This window comes from Microplitis demolitor, chromosome 6 (assembly GCF_026212275.2).
Source record: "Microplitis demolitor isolate Queensland-Clemson2020A chromosome 6, iyMicDemo2.1a, whole genome shotgun sequence".
Taxonomy (NCBI): Eukaryota; Metazoa; Arthropoda; class Insecta; order Hymenoptera; family Braconidae; genus Microplitis; species Microplitis demolitor.
In genome coordinates this window covers 15,233,042-15,239,041 of record NC_068550.1, presented here as the reverse complement: position 1 = coordinate 15,239,041, position 6,000 = coordinate 15,233,042, and positions in this window count along the sequence as shown.

Sequence of the window (6,000 nt, the reverse complement as noted above, 5' to 3'; positions counted from 1 at the left end):
AGGCCAGCCTAAGCCAGGGTTCAACCCGCGAATTCTGGTGGCTGCTGGTAAAAATCGCGAAAAGAAAAGCGGTTTGTCTCAATCTATCATTTACAACATCAATTGAAAATACTTCAGTGAAATTACGTTTCATAGACTCATTCAGATTTATGGCATCCAGCCTTGAAAAATTAGCTTCATATCTTGGTGATGATGAAAAGCTTATAACGAAACTTCACTATCCTGATCCAGATGAATTTAAATTAGTTACGCGCAAAGGCATATTTCGATATGAATATATTTCAAGTATTGATAAACTTGAAGACAAACGATTGCCTGATCAAGTATCATTCTTCTCAAAATTAACAAATAAAAGTGTCTCTGATGAGGATTATTTTTTTGCTCAGCTAGTCTGGAATAAATTCAACATCAACACACTAGGAGAGTACTCAGATTTATATCTTAAAACTGATGTACTTCTTCTAGCAGATGTGTTTGAAAATTTTCGACGTAGCTGCTTCAAAACTTATAATCTAGATTCATTACATTACTATACTGCTCCTGGTCTGTCCAATGATGCTATGCTAAAATACACTGGTATGGAACTTCAGCTTTTAACTGATCCTGAAATGATACTTTTTATTAAGAAAGGAATCAGAGGTGGGGTATCTCAGTGTACAAACCGTTTTGCTGCTGCTAATAATCGGTACATGGGTGAGGACTTTGATCCAAGCAAAGCTGAATCATATTTAATGTATTATGATGTAAATAACTTGTATGGTGGAGCTATGAGCATGCCACTGCCGAGAGGTTCATTTGAGTGGGTTGAAAATCTTGATGATGTAAATAAATTTTTAAATGATAATAATAGTGTAGGATATATATCAGAAGTAGATTTAGAGTATCCTGAGGAGTTACATGAACTTCATAAGGACTTGCCCTTGTGTCCTGAACACTTTGTACCGCCAGGGTCCAAACGCTTGGAATTATCAACTACTCTATATGATAAAAAAATTATATAATACATTATAAAAATTTAAAACACTGTCTAGAGTTAAGATTAAAGTTAACAAAAGTCCACAGAGTACTACAGTTCAAACAATCGACTTTGCTCAAAAGTTATATTGATAAGAATACAGATTGTAGAAAAATGGCAAAGAATGAGTTTGAAAAAAATTTTTATAAACTAATGAACAACGCTGTATTTGGTAAGACTATGGAAAACGTTAGAAAGCATAAAGATGTACGATTAAAAACTGAATGGGATGGTAGATATGGAGTCAATGAATCGATATGTAAGCCAAATTTCCATAGTCTTACCATGTTTGATAAAAATATGGTAATTATTGAGATGAGAAAAGTTAAAATCTGTTTCAATAAACCTATTTATGTAGGCTGTTGTATTTTAGATTTATGTAAAACATTTATTTATGATTTTCATTATAATTATGTAAAAAAGAACTTTAAAAACGATGAATCCAAATTGATGTATACTGACACAGACAGTCTCATCTATCATTTTACTGTGCCAGATATCTATAAAATCATCAAACGTGATATCTCAAAGTTCGACACCTCTGACTACCCTGAAGATAATGTATATAATATGCCATTAGCTAATAAAAAAGTCCTGGGTCTAATGAAGGATGAGAATAATGGTAAAATCATGACTAAATTCACTGGACTCAGGGCTAAATTATATGCATTTAAAACATACAAGAACGAAAAAGCTAAAAAACGTGCAAAGGGAGTCAAGGGTCCTACTTTGAGGACAATCACGTTTGATGATTTTATGCAATGTCTTGAAAATCATGTCACATTAACAAAAAAACAATACCTAATAAAATCGAACAAACATAATGTAAATACAATTGTGCAAAATAAAATTGCATTGAGCTGGCCTGATGATAAGCGCCAGCTCATTGACGGCAGCCACGACACCCTACCATGGGGTTATAAAAACAAGAAAATAATTGTAGATGATGATGATGATGAGATAATATTTAAGTCTTACATAACCTTAAATATTTGTTTATTTCACATAATTTCATATACATTATAGATATTTTTCTTAACCTAAAATATACAATTTAGTTTACATAACCTCAAAAACATAATAAAGTATTGATATTTTTTTCTTAACCTCAAATATTTATTTTAGTCTTACATAAAATATAGTCTTTTTTCTTAACCTAAAAATATACAGTTAGAGCAATCTTTTCGAAATGGATATGCAAAGCTATCAGGAATATCATCACAGAAAATATAATGATCCCGACACCTTTGATAGCCAATCAATTTTTCATTATTTTTCAATTCTTCTGGTAGTTTGTGCTAAACGAAATCAATCTGCTGGGTTGCATTTTCAAGGATAAATGTATCATCAAAGCATGCGATATCTCGATCTATACAAAGTAGATTCCCCAATTGATTGAAGATCTGAACTGACTTCTCGTAGGTTGGTTGAATTCCATAAAAATGCCAGAACCATCTCTTAAGCTCTCGAACATTTTGAAATGCACATGAAGTATCCAATTTCTTCAAGTGATAGACATAGTATGGACATTGATATTTCAAGAAATCGTTCTTATGATAGAGTGAGAAAAATTCCATTTTTTCTAAATCGATAATGGTACAGCCTGGTCAATTAGATCTTCAAGCCATTTCTTCTTCTGTTCACCTTGTACGTAAAAGTATTGTGTATGTTTAACCATAATTTCAAGAATTTCTTTCAAGAATTCATATAGTAGCAAACCGGCTATCCATGATATTGAATGGTGATGTTTATGGTGATCAACACTATTCTGCATTGCAGCAACATCAACTTGATCCAAAGGTGGTTCAAACAACCAATGTTCACATCGCGCAAGTCCATATGTACCCACTTTATCACAAAAATCAGTAGCACAAAGTTCTTTTATCACAAATCTGCCATCAGGCATCTCGAAACCCACAAAATCAATTATTAATTCCATTATTGCGGTTTGTTAGCTTTGAACAATAACTTAGTTAATATAAATGCCGGAGACAAGGGTTGAAAGGGGTTTCCAAAGAAGACACAAGTTTTGAACGAAAAAAAATATCAGCCAAACTTTATTTAACAATTATGTACATGGGGATTGGCTTAGAGCCCATTTCTGCTACCTCTACAATAAATCAAGTTAACAATGAACAAGGTTACGCGGTGTCTCAAACTTTCCCGTCGTATATACGCTTACACGCATACAACAAGAAATCTCGCGGGTAATCGAGTTTCCTTAAATTGTCTAGGAATGGTCTTCCACTGGCAAAACGCTCAGGAGACTAAATTGCCTATACGGGCTTTTCAGATCGATCTTATTATCTGGCCTTTCCACCATAAGTGTGAAAAGAATAATTACCGTCGTCCTCTAGCGTCACCATTGCAATTATAGTGGAAGAAAAATTATTCTAAGTCCCAAGCAACTTTTTATAAAGGAAATAAAATAAACGTGAAATGAAGGAATTATAATATTGGGAGAATTAAAAATATGCAAAGTCCCGATCGCTCATTCTCTCATTATCTTTTTATTCGTTCGCTCGCCCTCGCAAGTACTCCGCACGGCCAGCGAAATTCCAAGTATTGAGTATTTACTTAAACTCTTAAACGCATTCTTTTTCTTTCGTTTCACAAATTTTATTGAGTAAAATTATTTTTTTCTAATTCCCTTTGATTTTCTTACTCGGAACTCAGAAGAATTTTAAACTCTACGATATTATTTTGCTTATTTCGACTTCTCTGACAATTCTTTCAATCTTTCAATTCTTTTAAAAGATTCATTTGGAACACAAATTTATCTTCTTTCATTTCCCTTTGATTTCGTTCGCTCGGGATTTATTTTACTCGGTCGCGCATTCATGTTTCCACCTCGTACACTCACGTAACTCACAATAATCTTAGTCGTCATATTCAGGATAATAACAAATCATCATCGTAGTAATAATAACAATACTAATACTTAGTTAGAACAGTAACAATAGCAGTAAGAAATAGTCATGAATGATCACACTGGTCATAGTAATAGTAATAGTAATAAGAAAATAATACTCATACTAGCACTAGTCATAAGAAATAGTTATAAGGCTAGTAATAAGAAATAATAGTAATAATCTCAAATAGCATCAGTATCACAATAATATTAGTAGTAGTAGTCATAGTAATAGTAAAAAATAATAATAATAGTAATCATAAAAATAATCACAACCCAAATACTGGTCCGCTCTGTCGCACCTTTATCACGATTCAAATAAGTAAGTGCCAAAATAATTATTTGAATAAAATAATATTTTAATAAAAGAAATTGATGATTATGAAAAAAAAAAAAAAACTAACTATAAAATTGAATATAACTTTTTTTTATGGATGAATTTTTTCTTAGGAGAGAGAGGTGGTCTCTGTGAGGGAAGAAATGAATGAGAGGATAATTACTAAAATAAAGAAATGTCCATGTAAAAAAAATTTTTGATTAAAAAAAAAAAAAAAAAAATGAATCGTAACATTTAATACAATTTTTGTTGAGGCTAAATTGCTTATTACAAGAGACAGGTTGTTTTGGTAGGAACAGATATAACTAAGAAAATAATTATTTTATTGTATAAATATTAATGTAAAAAAATAATTGATGAATATAAAAAAAAAAAATTAATTGTAAAATTTACTTGAACATAATTTTTTCTATGAAAAAATTATTGAATAGAGATAGGTGGTTTTTTCAGGAAAGAAAATAAGTAGGAGGATAATTATTGAAAGATAAAATTATTGATACCAGAAAGCAAAATTAATTATAAAATGAAATATATTTTTTTTTCGTGGATAAATTGTTCGGTGACAGAAAAAAAATAATAAAAATTATAAAAACAATATACCAATGTGTAAAAATTGCGGGGGAAATTTTTAAATATCGCGGAGAAGTATGGTTTAAGAATACCGAGGCGGACAATGGTTTATTAAGATCAGTTGATAGTTATGTGGTAAAATGAAGTTCAAATGAATACTTTTGCCTGGGTATATATACTGTTATGTCTAACATGCAATAATAACAAATATCATGTACAGTCTCTCATTTCGAGTCAAGACACTTTAGTCCTTTACTCGGGCGACGGAGATCTCGTCGTTACGGTAATGAGTATGAGGAATAAGATCAATATGGAGAATTATTCTAGAGAAATAATAGTAAAAACGACTGGATAACTTACAATTGTTAATTATAAAATTTATTCAGTTTATGTTGTACAAATGATGGTTGTTGTTGGTTGGAAGATAGTCGATTTTTTTGTAAATTGTATAATATACTGGCTAAAACCCCGTATTCAACGTTCGCTCAGTCAGTACCCCTGGGTGGATGTGATTTGATAGTATGCTGAGGGTTGAGAACCGTGCGGAATAATTTATTTGATGCACGGTACAACGAATATTACGACGGAGTTTTAGCTTAACTGAGATTCGAAGACTGGACAATTAGACCGAAAAACTGCGGGTTTATATAGTCCGAAATCGAGGGGAACCGAGCCTTGACCCTTGATCTTGTACACCAGAAGAGAAGATGCTCGCTGTACCAGCGTCTATTTTTATGTGCTTCTCCTCCCGCGGTTTATTCAGCACGTGCGGTAACCGAGGTCAAGTCAAGGTTATTGGTGGCACGCGTCATCCCGGCTTGGCCTCCAAATTAACGAATGGAGGGGTGCCATCTAAGAGGTATCGGCGAACACCAGAGCGGCTACTGGGTGTCTCCTGTTACTGGGTAATAAAAATGAGAGCTCTGGGGGGGACAGCTCGAATCGTCGGTGGACAAGCATGATGTCAGGGCCGAGGTCCTATGTCTCATAAATCACGCGACTGCGGTCTTGAGTAAAAATAGAGGGATCAGAGAACTAACGTGAATGTGTCTTAGTTTTGCTCGTGAAATTAGGGGTCCTCTCTTGCTCTTCCCTTCTCAGCATTAAAAAGAGGCACACTGAATTCGAGAGTGAGGGTACCTAGTATGTGTGTTGAGTACTATAAGG